We start from the raw sequence: 16,884 nt of genomic DNA on the forward strand, positions 1-16,884 counted from the left end.
TTAGGTTATGATTTTACAAATAAAGCACCAAAATTTCATATTATACAACAAATTTGACAGAAAAAGTAGTTCAGTACGCAGTAATGTTATGTTGTAATTACTGTATTTATGAATTTAGCACCAAAATATCATGATATATTGAAAACATTGACTACAAAAATGGCTTGGATTATCCAGAGGTTTGGATAAGCGAGGCTTGGATAAGTGAGACTCTACTGTATTAGTAATAGATTTTAAATCAAAGCTCATGAATAAATATTGTCTGAGTAGGTTTGCCAGAAGAGATGGGTCTTCAGTTATGTTTTAAATTCTGACCCAAGTGACCTAAAGTCAACAAGAGATTTCATGGTTTGTAATGGCTGTGTTCATGAAGTTAGTGTAGCATAGTTTTGGTCTGTTGAACTACAACTCTGGAGACCAAAGTTCAAATTCATGCTTAGCCATGGAAACTCATTGTTTGACTTTGGGGACATGGCATACTCCTAACCTCCTGAGATAGAATCGCCTTAAGGTCAACATCCGGTGGAAACTATTTGAAGTTAAACAACAACAACAACAACAACTGTTTCCATTCTACATCCAGCGTAAATATGCAAGGACTCTGGTCCAATCTCCACAACACTAGAATTGACCATATAAGGCTCCTTTGAGTCCCCTTTGGAGTGCGAAGGGCGGGATAAAAATAGGGTCATTAAATAAATGAGTTATACTTGTCCACATGGCTGGCTGAGATAGTGATCTTTGTTTTTTGATGGTTCAATTTATTTAAATGATTGCATATAAAATTAGCTTCAGGCCATATGAGACATAAATGAATTTAATATTTAGTCAGGTCCCTTCTCCAGAATGTCTCATCATGTATATGTAAAGGTAAAGGTAAAGGTTTCTCCTGACGTTAAGTCCAGTCATGTCTGACTCTGGGGGTTTGTGCTCATCTCCATTTCTAAGACGAAGAGCCGGCGTTGTCCGTAGACACCTCCAAGGTCATGTGGCCAGCATGACTGCATGGAGCGACGTTACCTTCCCGCCGGAGCGGTACCTATTGATCTACTCACATTGGCATGTTTTCGAACTGCTAGGTTGGCAGAAGCTGGAGCTAACAGCGGGCGCTCACTCCACTCCCCGGGTTTAAACCTGGGACCTTTCGGTCTGCAAGTTCAGCAGCTCAGCGCTTTAACACACTGAGCCACCGGAGGCTCAGTGTGTTATGTATGTGTAAGTACTCCAAAATTTAAAAAAAACAGAAATCCAAAACACATCTTGCTAGTGTTTTTAGTTTACTTATTAGTGCGGGCTCTATTGTGCAACCTCTAGTTATTGTGTGTGTGTGTGTGTGCTTTTAATGCATAGAACATGGCTCAGAGAACAAAAAGATGATATAAAGGTAAAGTGACGCAGCGGGTTAAACCACTGAGCTGCTGAACGTGCTGATCGAAAGGTAGGCGGTTTAAATCCGGGGAACCGGGTGAGCCCCAGTTTCTGCCAACCGAGCAGTTTGAAAACATGCAAATGTGAGTAGATCAATAGGTATTGCTCCAGTGGGAAGGCAACGGGGCCGGCCACATGACCTTGGAGGTGTCTACGGAGAACGCCGGCTCTTCGGCTTAGAAATGAAGATGAGCACCAACCCCCAGAGTCAGACACGACTAGACGTAATGTCAGGGGAAAACCTTTACCTTTACTATAGAAGTACAATATATGGTATCTCATGAAAGCCTTTTTAAAAAAATATGATTTGTAAGATATCAACATACTTTCCCAAACTGTTTGTCATTTACGAGTAGCAATATGTAAATATGTGTTTGTTTTTTTTTGGGTGAAATATAAATTTATATATATATATATATATATATATATATATATATATATATACATACATACGTACATACAAATAAAGACATACAATCTTGATATTCCACATTTACATTACCTGTATTTCTCCCCGATCCCGCCACCTCCCCGTTCTCGCCCATAAACTTATTCTTACATAATGTAAGGGTACAGAAATACTATATATATTTATATCCCCTCTCTCCCTCCCCCCCTCCTCCCTGAGAACAGTTTACTCCTCTTTACCGTACTAATTATAGTTGTTCAATCATAAGGATAATCTTATTTAATTCCTTGTATTTGTCTTTCCCCTTTATCCTGGAGATAAGGCCCTTCCATTTTGCCTCCCAGGTCATCTTGGTTTGGCCAAACTTATAGTAGCTTTTCCTTTCGCTAATATAATCTTGAAGTAGATAATCGGCTAAATATTTATACCACGTTTTTATATCCCATTTTTTTTGGTCCTTCCATCCTAGGGCAACTGAGGCTTTGATTGCATCTAACATATGTTTTATTATTTCCTCCCATTCTTTAAGTTCCCCAATGCCTTCTAATTTTTGAACAAAAAATGTGTTTTATTCCATTCTATTTTCGTCCCCAATAGCTCTTTCATTTCCTTCTTAATTATATTATAGAATCTTTGAATTTTTTCGCATTCCCACCACATATGGGTATAGGTTCCAATTTTCCCACAATTATGCCAGCATTGTTTTGGGTGGGTTTCGGTTATATAAGCCAATTGTATAGGAGTTCTGTACCATTTTGTAAGTATCTTCAATTGCATTTCCTTAATCTTTAAATATTTTATTTTATTAATTGATTTTATCCATTTTTCTATTTCTCTCTCATTGCAATTCAAATCCTCCTTCCAGATTTCTATCAGGGTGTATTTTGTGTTATATTGTTTTTCCATAATTATTTTATATATGTATCCCATGATTCCTTTCTCCTTCTCTACTTTCCATTTTATTATTTTATCCAAGTCTGATTCTGGAGTCTCCTTATTCTTCCAATCTGTTATCTTTTTAGACAACCCTCCCCATTGTAGCCAATTGCCCTGTCCACATTTGTCTTTTATCTCCTCCCATTGTATAACTGTTCCGTCGGATTTAAGTAGGTCCTCAATCTTTGTTATTCCATGTTGTTCTAAGTTCTTTATCATATTGCGGTATAGCTGGGGTTTTCTATTTTCTAGGACTCCTATTGGAAGTTTGTCTATTTTATTTATTGGAAGTTTGTTTTGCCATTTTCTCCAACATTCCATTGTTGAGGTCAATGGGTCTCCTTTTATATTTTTTAGGTCTTTATTGCCGATTTTCCCGATCAAACATGATCCGTATTCCCATCCATTCATTAGTTTCTCTAATCTGACCCATCTTTTGGGCTCACCAATGTCCAATTCAAGTAACCTGGCCAATTGGCAGGCTTCAAAGTAGTTTTGTAGGCAGGGAGCTCCCCAGCCTCCGTTTACTTGTTGCGTAAAGAATACTGTGTTAGCAATTCTATTCTTACTGGCGCCTATTATCCATGTTTTGATCGAATTGTCCCATTTTTTAATTATTTTTGGTGGAATGCTGAAAGGGAGGGTCTGAAATAAGTATAAAAATTTAGGTAATATCATCATTTTGTAAGCCTTCAACCTTGTTGTAATGTTCCAATTCCATTTTTTCCTATCAATAATTTGTTTACTTATTTTTTTCCATAGTGGATTATAATTTATCTGGATTATATTATTTAAATTTTTAGATATGTGAATGCCTAGGTATTTTAACTTCTTTCCCCCCAGTTTCACCCCTAAAGTAGATTGGGCTTCTTTTAATTCCTTCCAGGTCAGATTTTTATGCAAGATTTCTGATTTTTCAATATTAATAACTAGGCCTGAGATCGATTCAAATTTTTTAATTACTTTTTTTACTGCCTTTACTGAGTCATCCATTGTGCCTATCAGGACCATCGCGTCATCTGCATATAAATTAATTTTTATTTCTTCTCTATCTATCCTATACCCTTTAATGCTTTTATCTGATCTAATCAAGTTAGCTAGAGGTTCTATTGCTAGGGCAAAAAGTAGAGGAGAGAGAGGGCAACCTTGTTTGGTTCCACTTTTTATTTCGATAGTTCTGGAATTTGATCCGTTTACTATTATTTCAGCTTGATTTTCTTTGTATAATTCTCTAATTACTCCACAGATATTTTTCCCTAAATTACACTCCTCACACAAATTGGCTAAATAATTGTGATTTATTGTATCAAATGCTTTGTAGACATCTAGTTTTATTAAAAGTAATTTTCTTCTCTCTCTTGTTGCATGGTCAATTACATTTACGATATTTCTGATTGGGTCGGCAATCATTCTTTTTTTAATAAACCCGTACTGATCTTCCTCGATTAATGTGGGCATTATCTCTCTCAGTCTGTTTGCTATAATTTTCGTGAATATTTTATAGTCCACATTACTTAACGTAATAGGCCTATATGAATTAGGGTCAGTTTCCTCTTTATTTGGTTTTAAAATTGTTATAATTTCTGATTTTTTCCATGTCTCTGGAATTATTTTATTTTCCATAATTTTATTATATAAGATTTGTAAATTAGGAATAACTTCCTTTTGAAAGATTTTATAGAAATTTGTAGTGAGCCCATCGGGTCCTGGTGATGAATTAATTTTTAGGTTTTTGATTACCTCCTCTATTTCATTGCTAGTTATATTTGAGTCCAATACTGCTTGAGAGAAAATGTCTAATTTTTTGTTAAGTATTCCTTCCGAACTCACTGTATCCTTGTTCATATAAAGCTTTTCGTAATAATTTGCCATTATTTCCTTTAGGTCTTCCTCTCTTGTTTTTATTTGCCCATTCCTGTCTTTCAATTTGATTATCTTTGCTTTCCCTTGTTTCTTTTTTAAAAGATTTGCTAACTTCTTTGTGTTGTTTATTGAATTTATATGTAAATATGTGTAAGAATTTTATCTCTCTCTCTCTCTTGGGCTGCTCCCTTGATGTATTCGTGACATCATAGACCACTTCTTATAAAGATCAGGAGACCTTTATGACCTCATAGAATTTCTCCAGGCCTGGTGTTCTCATATTGAAGCTTCTTTAACAGAAGTACTTCCGGTTGCCTACCAGACAGTCAGGATGTTTCTTGGAGGCTTCTGTTACGTGCTCATCTTCGGGACTGCCGTATTACTGCCAAATGTTCTCAGCCACAAAAAACTGGCCTGGGCAACAACTGGCTTAGATTTGTCACCTCAAGAAAGAGAACAACTTTGGAAAAGAGAGCAATCAGATGTGTGTCTTCTTTTTGGCGTAGACGTTTCACGAAGGACCATAGAGGCATGGATTATTCGTAGTGCGCTTCTACTGCTGACAGCTATTATAATTTCTGTCATCTACATTTCATGGAAATGCATGAAGAACGTTAAGGTAAGATGTATATGGGGGCTCTTGGTGGCACAGTGTGTTAAAGCGCTGAGCTGTTGAACTTGCGGACCAAAAGGTCCCAGGTTCAAATCCTGGGAGCGGAATGAGCGCCCGCTGTTAGCCCCATATCCTGCCAACCTAGCAGTTCGAAAACATGCCAATGTGAGTAGATCAATAGGTACCGCTCCTGCAGGAAGGTAACAGCGTTAGATGCAGTCATGCCGGCCACATGACCTTGGAGGTGTCTATGGATAATGACGGCTCTTTGGCTTAGAAATGGAGATGAGCACCAACCCCCAGAGTCGGTCACGACTGGACTTAACGTCAGGGGAAACCTTGCCCCTTAAGATTTATATGTATGCATTTTACAATGAACAGTATGGACCTACAATTTGAGAAAATGTCACTTTAGTCTATGCTTACTATCTACACATCGGGCTTCTGTTAAGAAACACAAAGATAGGGAGAGTCAAACCAAATGGCCATTTTGATAAACCTCTATTTTTTTGCCTTAAGTTAATACAATGATCTTGTTTTGTCATTTTTCGCAGCCCAGCCAGGCCATGACCAAGGTGCCCGCTGCAGAAGAAATGAAAAACGAACGGATGATGGAGCAGATAGTGAAGAACACCATTGAAATCAACAAAGGCATTAAGAAGATCCTATGGATGCAGAGGGAATTACTAAAAACTCAGTTAACAACAGGAAGAAATATCTATGAAACGGAGGGTGAGGATTCAACCCCCATGAATCCCAATTCCTGCTCAGATTCTGGTCAAAAAGAAGGCAGAAGAGGAGGAAGGGGAAAGGCAGGATGGAAGAAGGGGAGGGAGGAGGGAAGAAGAATAGGAATGTGAGAGTGAGTGGAAGGTAGAAAGGGTTGGGGGGGGGGGGGAATTGGGGGGGGGGGGGGGGTTGGGGGAGTTGGGGGGGAGGGGGGGGAAAGGAATAGATAGGTGTCAAGTTAATTCAGATGTTTTAAGTATAAGTTGGCCCTGTTTCAATCCACACTGTGGTCTGGTCTTTTATATATAACAATATAAATTAAAGCAATGCAATTGTACTGTACTAAAGTATTAAAAATACCATATATACTTGAGTATAAGCCGACCCAAATATAAGCCGAGGAACCTAATTTTACCACAAAAAAACTGGGAAAACATTGACTCCAGTATAAGCTGAGATACCAGTAAAATTACATTAATTGAGGCCTCAGTAATTTAAATGTTTTTGAATCTTTACATCAAACTAATTTAAGATATGAGTGTCCAACTCTGATTAAATCATTATTTTCATCTTCTTCAATGTAAATTTTCTTACGTATCCTTTAAATAATAATAGAGGCTTGGATAAATGAGACTCTACTGTAATAGCATTTGGAAAGAGGATAGGATAGGTTTGAGGAAAAAGAAATGGGCACAAACAAAGAAGTTTAACTGCATAATATGAGTCTGCACTGACCATATAATGTAGTTTCAAACTGCATTATATGGCAGTATGGATGGAGCCAAGGTCGACCCACATCCCTGACTCTGCCTCCATCTGCTGACACAGATCCAGTTTGACACTACTTTTAAATGCCATGGCTCAATGCTATGGAATCATGGAAGTTGTATTTTGGCGAGGCACCGGCACTTATGCATACAAGGCTCAAGATCTTGTAAAACGACAGTTTGCATGATCTATTCTGGCTGTTAAACCCTATGGGAAAGGGTGATGGTAGGATGTCCATATAATGTCAACATATAATGACCCCATGGATTTAAAAGTGCTTTCTTAGGCAAAAAATGTTCTGAGATGATTTGCCAGAGTCTTCCTCATAGAATCATAGAATCATAGAATAGTAGAGTTGGAAGAGACCTCATGGGCCATCCAGTCCAACCCCCTGCCAAGAAGCAGGAAATCGCATTCAAAGCACCCCCGAGAGATGGCCATCCAGCCTCTGCTTAAAAGCCTCCAAGGAAGGAGCCTCCACCAGAGCCCGGGGGAGAGAGTTCCACTGTCGAACAGCTCTCACAGTGAGGAAGTTCTTCCTGATGTTCAGGTGGAATCTCCTTTCCTGTAGTTTGAAGCCATTGTTCCGTGTCCTAGTCTGCAGGGCAGCAGAAAACAAGCTTGCTCCCTCCTCCCTATGACTTCCCTTCACGTATTTGTACATGGCTATCATGTCTCCTCTCAGCCTTCTCTTCTGCAGGCTAAACATGCCCAGCTCTTTAAGCCGCTCCTCATAGGGCTTGTTCTCCAGACCCTTAATCATTTTAGTCGCCCTCCTCTGGACGCTTTCCAGCTTGTCAACATCTCCCTTCAACTGTGGTGCCCAGAATTGGACGCAGTATTCCAGGTGTGGTCTGACCAAGGCAGAATAGAGGGGGAGCAGGACTTCCCTGGATCTAGACACTTCCTCCAAACTGTAGCCTATAACAATTGGTGTTCCTTGGTGGTCCCCCATCCAAATATTAACCAGGTTAGACTCCCCATCTACACTGCCATGTAATGCAGTTTTAAACTATATAGTGCAGCTGTAACTACTATGGCTGTGCCAAAAAAGTCATTTGTGCCTCATAAGTTGTATTATTTTGTAAGATTCATACACATGAGGCAATATTAAGAAACACGAGGGGCACCCAAGCAAAAAACTTAAGAATAAAAACACTCACCTATGACTTTACATTACAGCAAACCTTGTAAGTTTCCCAAAATCAGTTTCATTTTCAGCACAAGCAAGCAGCAAACTGTACCAGTGATGCAAAGCCAAACAGGCCATACCTCTTTAAATTAAGGTTGTCTGTCATCACTGGGAGGTCAATTGAGCTGGGAGGGAGACTGAGAATTCTGGGAAATGTAGTTTGGGAAGGCGAAGACCTCTGTGGCAGAGAATTCAGAAGGCCCTGCCCTAAACTACATTTCCCAGAATTCTGCTTGCATCAGAAAGCCCCAAGGAGGTAGAAGAGAGCTATTGTCCATTCGTGCATCAGAATTTCAGTAAATTATTGAATCTGCAAAGAAGACTGAAAGCAAATCTGTGCTGGACTGGGAGGAAAATCCCTAAGTTGAAGTTCTATGGTATGTATTGTGTGTCATACAGAGAGAGACATTCAAGGGGATAGCTATGGCTTTTTTTTTGGTCAAAACTTTAAAAATTCCCAAAAAATCAGTAAATGTGCAGATCTTTCCGAAACTTGGGGAGAATGATGCCCTGGTTATCTTGTGTCATTGTAAAATCAAGCAGACAGTTATTGTAATTTTTTTATGTTGTTTGTAAAAACTTTAAAAATTCCCCAAAAATCTGTGGATGAGTGAAACATTCTGAAACTTGTTCAGAATTGCAGCAAGTTTCATGCCGATAGTTCTAACAATGAGGGAGAAAGGAGCTCCCAAAGTGGCTCAATTGGCTCAATTACTTAATGAAAAAGTAACATAAAAAGCATTATATCATTATAGTTGCGATACAGACTACTTATGATATTTTAGAAATACTTTAGAAACCATTTGCTGCTTCTTCCCCAATTTAGTAATGAGTATTGAAACATTTTTTTATTGATCATACAGGCTTAGTAACTACACTGAACTGCATTATATAAGTCTACACTGATCATAATGTGGTTTCAAATTGCATTCTATGGCAGCATAGTTGGTGCCTCAGATCCTAAGATCAGATGGGATTTGGTGATGGGACCTCTTTAAAAACATACAGCAGAACACCTTTCAGTTATAACAGTGGTTCTCAACCTGTGGTACATGGACCACCAGTGGTTCACAAGAACTAAAATATGGTCCACGGTCTCACTATTACTACACCGTTGCAACAAGAGTGACTGGTCTCATGAAACCCTGTTGTATCTCCAAGGCAACGGGGATGTCAGGAGAAGAGAGGCTGACTACCCATGAAAGGCGCGACAACAAGCCTCCTGACTGCTGCTTCTCCTCCTCCTCCCTCCCCCTTCCATGTGGTGCCTAGAAGTGGGGGCGCCTTGGTGTCTTCATTTTTAGGCCTGTTCCTGGAGTTATTTGGGGTACTGATTTAGAAAATTCCATTAGATAGACCACATCAGCTCTAGATTATTAAATATGGTTTTCTGTGGGTGAGCAGATGGCGGCTACTTGATGGCACATATTCTATATCTATAACTAAAGCTGATGTGATCTATCTAATGCAATTTTCTGAATCAGCATCCCAAATAACCAAACTGAATCTAAAGTTGACCAAAATTTATTCGTAATTGTTGGAGCATGGTCCCTGGTCAAAGTGGTCCCTGGTCACAAAAAGGTTGGGAACATCTGAGTTATAAGAAACCATAAAACAGGTGCTCCTTTAAGAAACCATTCTTGAAATTCCATTATCCTTCAAGAGACTTCAGATTTGGTGCTATAGAAAATATGAATAATATGGATAAGAAGATTTTATCAAAGAAACTTGAAATATTCAGCTCCCACAGGATGAAATGAGGATTTTGATTTTCTCCCACCGGTGTAAATTCCCTTGGAGCTCTTTTCAACCCAGTTGAACTGATATGTCCTTGAAGGCTCTCGAACTTCCTCCTTTTTCCTAACCATCTGCTAACATTAATATTGAAAAAAGAACCCTTGAGCCTAGTTCACATGCTTCTTTTTACCCAGCAAATGAGAGTCTTGGCTTCAGACATTTCTGCAGCCAGATTTCAAATTGGATGCCTTAGGCAGCATATAAAGATTAAAATGAATGTTCCTGTGTCACATTACATATGTTTTATCATATAATTATATCTTCTTCTTTCATATTTATATTTATTTATATTTATGTAGTCCCCGAAGAAGGCCATAAAATGTATTTATAGAGGCTGGAATACACTTGGTTTTTGCTATAATAAAGCAGCTGTGTATCAAACTGAAGCAAACTCCTCAACTACACTGAGACACAGTGCAATTTGAAACTGCATTATATGATCAGTGTAAACTCATATAATGCAGTTCAATGCAGTTAAACTACGGGCCCTTCTACACTGCCATATAATCCAGATTATCAAATCAGATAAGCCAGATTATTTGCTTTGTGTGAGTCTACACTGCCATATAATCCAGTTCAAAGCAGATAATCTGGATTTTATATGGCAGTGTAGAAGGGGCCTCAATTATATGTAGTGTAATGTAGTTCAGTGCAGTTAAACTGTATTATATGAGTCTACACTGACCATATAATGCAGTTGGTCCTAGATGGCTACAGAAATCTATTTTCTTTCTAGGAATATTTGGGAGGAAAGGAGGAAAATAGAAAGCAATCTGTAACCAAGATGGACAGTATAGAACACTTTCTTCCACCATAATCTTTAAAACCAAGGAGGTAATTTATATCTTTTTGTTACAATAGCTAATGCTCCTTCAGGTAGTGTAGCTAGTGAAATAAGTAGGGTGTTTTTTTTTTTGAATATTTGTATTTACTCAAATAGACATACATTTCTAAGTGTTTGTTGCATACAATGCAATATTTTCCAGCTATTAGTGTTCCATAATCATTTCTCAGATAATATTTTTTTTATTTAAATGGTACATATAAAGTTATCATAGGCTCTAAATTAATATCAGTTTCCTCCTTGTCTACAGTCTTATAGGTTCCTCTATGTACATTTTTAGATTAATTGTACATTGAGATGTTGAACCATTGATTGCCATTCATTAACCAAGTTCTCTAAAAGTTCTTCTCTTAAGAGTACAGTTATTTTATCCATTATCACAAAATCTGTAATGTATTTTTCCCATTCTTCTAAGGGAAGTGGTGTCTTCACTCAGCTTCATTGGAAGAGTGTTGAAGGAAAACGACTCCAGGAAAAGTGGTTTCTTAAGACCGATGACTTAACTCTGGTCTAGTTGAAGGGTATAAGGGCAAACGACCCCAGAAAAAGTGGTTCCTTAAGACTGACACCTTAGCTTTGGTCTAGTTGAATGGTATGAGGGCAAACGACAGGGGAAGAGACAGTGGGAGGAGACATATGTCTCCCATGTGGTGGTAAATAAAATGGATAAATTTTAAAGAAAGCAGAGAAAAGGATTAGGTGTGATGGGGGTAGGAAACTCTTCTGTTTAATTTCAAAACAAGGTATGGCAAAGCTTAAGGGAAAACCAACTATTTACTTCATATTGTTTATCCCGTGGGATGAAGTCCTGAGGGTGCATCTACACCAGTGGTTCTCAACCTGTGGGCCGCAGCCCAACAGTGGGCCGTGAGAACAAAAATCCAGTCCACGAACCTCCTTCCTCTTTATGTATTTATTTTATTTTATTTCCGCTCCTTTCTGCAGAGCTGACCATTGCATTGAATATCAGCTCTAGATTATTAAATATGATTTTCTGTGAGCAAGCAGATGGTGAATACTGGATGGCATATGTTCTGTATCAGAAACTAGAGCTGATGTGGCTTATCCAATGCAGCTTTCTGAATCAGCACCCCAAATAACCAAACTAAATCTAAAATGGACCAAAAACTGATTCGTGACTCTTTTGGTACTCATATTGGAGAGTGGTCCCTGGTCAAGTGGGCCCTGGTCAAAGTGGGCCCCGGTCAGAAAAAGGTTTGTAACCACTTATCTACACTGTACGATTAAAGCAGTTTGACACTACTTTAAGTGCCATGGCTCAGTGCAGGGAATCCTGGGATTTGTGCCATTTACAAGGTCTTTGACCTTCTCTGCCAAAGAGTGCTGATGCCTCACCAAACTGCATTCATTCACAGCCCGGGGCTGTGGCGCAGACGGGAGAACAATGAGTCACTGACCAGGAGGTCATAAGTTCGAGGCCCGCTCGGAGCTATGTTTGTCTTTGTCCTGTGTTAAAAAGGCATTGAATGTTTGCCTAATATGTGTAATGTGATCCGCCCTGAGTCCCCTTCGGGGTGAGAAGAGCGGAATATAAATGATGTAAATAAATAAATAAATAAATAAATAAAGGATATGCACCCTGTCTCTTCCATAGACAGAAGTCACTTAAATAGTGACAATTAAACTAGTGTGCAATTATGCCTAGTTATATTAACATCATAACATTGTATAGTTATGTTTTTGCTCCTAGAGACAGCAAAGAATAGTAAGTAGTCCTTTGTCACCTGTTACAGCAGAGTCTCATTTATCCAAGCTAAACAGGCCGGCAGAAGCTTGGATAAGCGAATATCTTGGATAATAAGGAAGGATTAAGGAAAAGCCTATTAAACATCAAATTAGGTTATGATTTTACAAATTAAGCACCAAAACATCATGTTATACAACAAATTTGACAGAAAAAATAGTTCAACACGCAGTAATGTTATGTTGTAATTACTGTATTTACGAATTTAGCACCACAATATCACGATATATAGAAAACATTGACTACAAAAATGGCTTGGATAATCCAGAGGCTTGGATTAGCGAGGCTTGGATAAGTGAGACTCGACTGTACTTCCAAGTTCTGCTTCACCGTTTCAGTCCATTCTTCATACAAGGATTGGGCCAAGATCAACAATCAAAGTAAAGAAAAGAAGTTGCTTCTCTCAGCTCAGATTTATGTTATGTTGCTGTGTGTTTTTAAGAAGCCTTTCCGGGGGGGGGGGGGGGGGGGACCCATATCCTGATGCCTTATGTGCTTTTCATATTTCTGAAAGGACCCTCTCAAGTGTGGAAACTGTAATGACAATAATACAAACAGTAGGAACCAACCTAACCATTTCTGTCCTTTTTTAAAATAAATTTTGCCTGACACCAAACAAAGTACGCCTCTGGAAGAATGATTATAGGAATATGAAAGGACTTGCAAGAAAAGAGGCAGTTCAATAGCATCCTGATGCTACAAAGGAGAATATGAAAAAAGGCAAGAGAGAGAGAGAGAGAGAGAGAGGGGATTCTTTTCTTTTAAAAAAAAAACCAAACCAAACCCAAAATTCATCCATAAAAATAGCATCACACAAAAATAGCACTGTAGTGAAATGGTAGTTAATCTTCCAACTCAGTCACCTTCAGGAGGGAAACTGCCGCCAAAGGAAAAAGTTCATATATTAAGGCATCTAAGTATGGTCTATCCCCTTGACAGGTTTTCCCCCCTTTTGTCAAATAGTATATTGTTGGAAATTGCTTCCCCATCATTTTCCAATTTTATACTTCTTTGTTAGCTGCTGAATTGAGCGGCGTTTAATCTCCACATGCCGTGCCTTTGGTAGCGATCAGATAGCATTTCATTCACACCTCTTCCTTTATATTGTCTTGTATTCCTGTGGCCTAAGGCGTCTTTCTCAATGATGTTAAGGACCCGCTTTTTCAAGACCATGTAAGATACTCAGAGAAAGATGTTGTCTTATTGTCGAAAAATTGACCCCCCCCCCTCCCAAAAGATAGACACAACACACATTCCAAATTCATATATGGATTTTATTATAGGAAGTTTCGCAATACCAAAATAGTAATGTTTCTCCGGTTCATAGTAGACTTCATTTCCAATAGTCTGGTCGGGAAACCACATTCTGGAGGAGATTCATTAACCTTTCACCAAAATAACATCTGAGGGGAAGTGAAAAGGAAATGTGTGCCCACAACCCCGACAAAGAACCTATCTACACTTCCCCTAACAAAAAGAGTTTTCCTCCATACTTCAAGATGATATATCTGTTTTTTGAGAAACATTTATAACACTCACATGGTTATGATCTACATTGAACTGGTCATATTTACATAACAGCACTGTTGAGTTTCTGAACCTCACCCTTTGTGCAAACCAGACTTGATAAATAATCTCATCATGAACTGTTTTACATATTAGTTCAACACATTAAGCTTATCCACTCCCTCTTCCAGGGCAGACTTTCCAAATGACTTGTTTCAAACTAACAAATGACAGCTGTATATTTTTCTCACCACAGAGAAGACTCCATCCACTGTTGACATCATGAGGATTCCTTAGCCAGCAGAAGCCTGGATTGAAACCAATTTCTGACCCATCAGGGAAGGATGCGGGGACCTCGAATGGCTGTCAAAGAGAATAAAATGTCATGTGCTGTACTTCATGCTGTATGTCCATTTTCCATTCTTTTGAGCAGAAACTCTGTACCTGACATCCTTTCAGGCCTGAAAGCAATCAACCTCTGTTCCTGTGCCTCCAGATCTGATTTGCGTTTTGATCTGGTCATCTAGATAGTGGTGTGTGCCAAGTTCTGGACTCTCAGCCCACTCCTTTGGTGGGTAGCTGAATCTCAGCTTCAATCTGTCTCTCTTAAGAAGGATAACCAAATCCCAAGTAGTTAGAACTTTGGAAAATGGGAATTCAGAATGCCGTAGTCCAAAATGCATTTTGCAAGCAGTATACTAGATATCACTTAATCCCTTATCTTGGCATTATTAAAAGGAAATAATATATGTGTGAACAGATCAATCCCTGCTCTTGGAGATAAATGGACATAACCCAGACTTCAAGAATGGATAAACAGAAAAAACAGTTGTAGAACATTTCAGTCCTTCCGGCTTTCCATCTTGGACAATAATAGCAGTCCCTGGACAATAAAACTATGTAAGAAAATTGGAAAATGAAACAGAAGAATTGGGATATATTCACAAACTTCAGTCCATCGACAGTGGGTTGAGTGGAAAGAATAGTTTCCTGGCACACCATTCATCTTATAATACAAGTTAACACTCCTGCTCACAAGGAGCCTCTTACTCGTTTTCTCAACTCCTTTCTGGTTGCCAGCTAGCATCACATAATATTTTAATGAGTCTACCCACCATTCAAATAGTTATCTCCTTATCTTTGTTTTAGTCAGTGTCTTTCCTCCTGTCTTTGTACGTCAAAGATCAAGGGCTGGGTTGTGGTGCAACTCCTTAGTAGACAGCTGCAATAAATAACTACTAACAAAGAGGACATGGATCAAGGCCCGGGTCGGATTGAGCTACTGACCGTTAATAGCCTAGCTCACTGCCCACCTTAGCAGCTCGAAAAACAGTTGCGTCTGTTGAGTAGAAAATTCTAGGTACTGCTCATGCGGGGAGGCTAATTTAAATTAATTTACAACACCATAAGAACTGCCAGCAGCATGTGGAAAGGAATGAGGAAGTACTATAACCAAAGGACTTGGTGTCACAAGTGAACGATGAAACGGCAGCTCCCCCAGTGGCCGGAATCGAGCATACCCTCATGAATCCGGAAGCTGGAAAAATGTTAAATTGCCGCTGTGTCTGTATATATGTTGTACGTCTAACAATGGCATTGAATGTTTGCCATGTATATGTACATCGTAATCCACCCTGAGTCCCTTTCGGGGTGAGAAGGGCAGAATATAAATACTGTAAATATAGTTAAACTTGTCACTTCATCATTATATCCACAAGTTTTCATTTCTATTATTATTTACACATACAGTCTGTGCATAAAGGTCTATCCTAGGACTTCACTCCATGTACATGAGAAAGTAAACTTAAGTCTACCAAAGCTTGTGCAACTAATTTCTTCCTCTCAGGCTGGATCTACACTGGCACATAATCCAGTTCAATGCAGTTTATCTGTGTAGTGAACCTTACCTATTAGGCCTGGGATTAAGCCTTGGTAACAGTGAGTGAGGCAGCCTCCATTTTGTTGAGGAAGGCCAGGCAGCCATCTTGAGTGTGGTTAGAAAGGGGGAGGAGTTTAGAGAGAGATTCTTAGGATTGGCCAACCAGAGCAGATGGGAGGAGCCAAGTCTTAGAGTGCAGAAAAAAAAAAGCTCCAGGCAGTTCTGGTTTGAGGATTGAAGAAGAGAGTTCTGTCTGAGGGTTTGAAGAGAGCAGTTTGGTTTTGGAGTTGGGAGAGTGTGTGTGTGAGAGAGAACGGAAAGCTGTGGAAACTGACAGGATAAGTCAGGCAGTTTGGATCTCTTGGGGGAGATAACTCAAGGGATTGTCTCTCAATATTGGGCTGGTTAATAGAAGGATTCTAGTTTAGAGTTAATTAACAACCCAGGGGAACTCGTGTCTGTTCTCAGCAAATAGAGTTTTTGTGTCCAATAGATAGATTGGTTAGTTGGAACTGTTCGAAACTAAATGAAGTAAATCTGAAACATACAACTAAGTTAAGCTGAAGAACGTCTGTAACTAATTACGCTTATGAACCTCTCTGAAGTAATCATTTACCTGTTTTCAAGAAAATAAATTTTTATTCTATTTTTCAACTTTCAAGAGCCTCCACAGTGTATATTTTCCATCAAGAAGTCTTAATAAAAGTTCCAGCAATACAACAATAAAATACCACAGAAAAGCCTCATAGTGAACATCAGTTTGGGAGCCAGGGGTTGGAAAACGGTGTGGGCAGAAAAAGGAATGAAGTTTGCCTGAGACACATTTAACAGCAAAAATCCTAAAGACATTTTAGGTTGGTGGCAGCTACCAGTTTTAAAAGAAAATCTGTTATAATTAGTCTCTCAGCCTAGCCTCTCCCCGCTTTGCCTCCATTTTCTTTATATTGGTGGCAGCTGTGAGATATTATTAATAGTTTTCCCCCTTGCCATCGTTTCGTTATAATCTGCTTTCTAAAACTGCATTATATATGGCAGTGTAGATCCAGCCTCAGCCTCAAAAATGCTACAAGGTGTCTTAAGTCTCTAAAAGGATTTTTTTCAAAATACACATTTCTAAATGAAACCTCTTTCAACATGCTCCTTTAAATACATTTT

General features: G+C 38.9%; 1 long non-coding RNA gene across 4 annotated transcripts in view; it reads right to left on the reverse strand.

The window, feature by feature from the left end:
* The window catches only part of LOC134293688 (uncharacterized), a 453,696-nt gene that overhangs the window by 422,702 nt on the left and 14,110 nt on the right, over nt 1–16,884 (reverse strand). For 3 of the 4 annotated variants that reach the window (XR_010000647.1, XR_010000646.1, XR_010000649.1), the window contains exon 2: nt 14,102–14,213. This is a non-coding gene — a long non-coding RNA (uncharacterized LOC134293688). Of the gene's footprint in view, nt 1–6,192; nt 13,748–14,101; nt 14,214–16,884 lie in introns of those variants that run through there. The other variant, XR_010000648.1, reaches the window with a different exon arrangement.

This window comes from Anolis carolinensis, unplaced genomic scaffold (assembly GCF_035594765.1).
Source record: "Anolis carolinensis isolate JA03-04 unplaced genomic scaffold, rAnoCar3.1.pri scaffold_9, whole genome shotgun sequence".
NCBI lineage: Eukaryota > Metazoa > Chordata > Lepidosauria > Squamata > Dactyloidae > Anolis > Anolis carolinensis.